Source organism: Acyrthosiphon pisum, unplaced genomic scaffold (assembly GCF_005508785.2).
Source record: "Acyrthosiphon pisum isolate AL4f unplaced genomic scaffold, pea_aphid_22Mar2018_4r6ur Scaffold_21085;HRSCAF=22993, whole genome shotgun sequence".
NCBI classification, from domain to species: Eukaryota; Metazoa; Arthropoda; class Insecta; order Hemiptera; family Aphididae; genus Acyrthosiphon; species Acyrthosiphon pisum.
This window is the reverse complement of record NW_021770513.1, coordinates 9,983-11,290: the sequence shown is the minus strand read 5'-3', so window position 1 is coordinate 11,290 and position 1,308 is coordinate 9,983.

Genomic DNA, 1,308 nt, shown 5'->3' with positions numbered 1-1,308 from the left:
CAGTGCGTTAGACTAGACCTAGCTTAGTAGTACCGAACACGTATGGCTACTGGGTAAATACCCCATAACTTTTGCAAGTGGTAGGTGGGTGACCGCTTAGTGCTTTAAGGTCTTATTGAGTTTAATAAATTACCACTAAATACACAATATCGTTAAAATTATATATTCAAATGCTCATAAAAAAGGTCTATGTACGTATAAAATATGAACTGTATTGGGGAGGTATTTTAAATTTTTATATTTATATCCATGTCTATGATTTATTATCGGTTTTATCTAAATCAGCATCGGCGAGGTAGTCGAGATAACAGAATTGAGACTCGCGGTAGTAGGGATAACAGAAAAGTACCGTCAATTTTTTTTTAATACCATGGATAAGTATATATATGTCTAATACATAGACTGATATACCGTCTCCGCTCAGAATCGTTTTTCTTATACAGTGATATTATATCATTGAATTCAAATTTAATACTGTCCATTATACAGTGACCCACTTCTAACCTACTGTACAGCAGAGCGACATCCACTTACCCACCTTTTTGTTACTTGTATCACTGTATGGCGCACCTCTCACGCATTTTTGTTGCTGTTATTATTAATAATAAGGGGGGGGGGGTCATCAAAAGTTATGTTTTTTCCAGACTACTCAACACCCGTATTAACCAATATTAACCCGAATTATAGTGGTTTTGAAAACCTGAATGTTTTTTTAAACTTTTTATTCCGGTGTTTGAACACCCAAATACATCCAGTACCCGAAACCCGAAACCCGAATAAATGATTCGGGTGCTAAGCCCTGATTAGAAATGCAAAGTACAAAAAATATCAGGGATTTGAATATATTATCCTTAGGTATACCTACTTAAAAGTTCTATAAATCAGAATTTGAATAAATATATTTTTAAAGGAAAAAATGTCAAGTACCTAAATTTTGTATTTCATGATGGGGCCCCTTAAAAAAAACTGACCTATGGGCCTTTTGTGTGCCAGACCGACACTGCTAGTATGCATCACTCTGTATATAGTAGATAAGTTTTAAGAATATACATATTATTTGAATGCTTATATCATATATATTATGAATGTTAAAATCTGTGTACTTATTATCTCATTCATACAATCATTAACTTACCATTGGATGTTAAGTTCAAAAGGTTATCTTCTACCTACGGTGAGGTACTTATAAGGTATAAGGCAAAATATCTTAAAAAGTAGAAAACAAGTTATATTGGTTTCCAAAACCGAAACTCGCACATATTTCACAACTTTTATGACGTCTTATGGTCTGAGGTTGAAACACTCTTT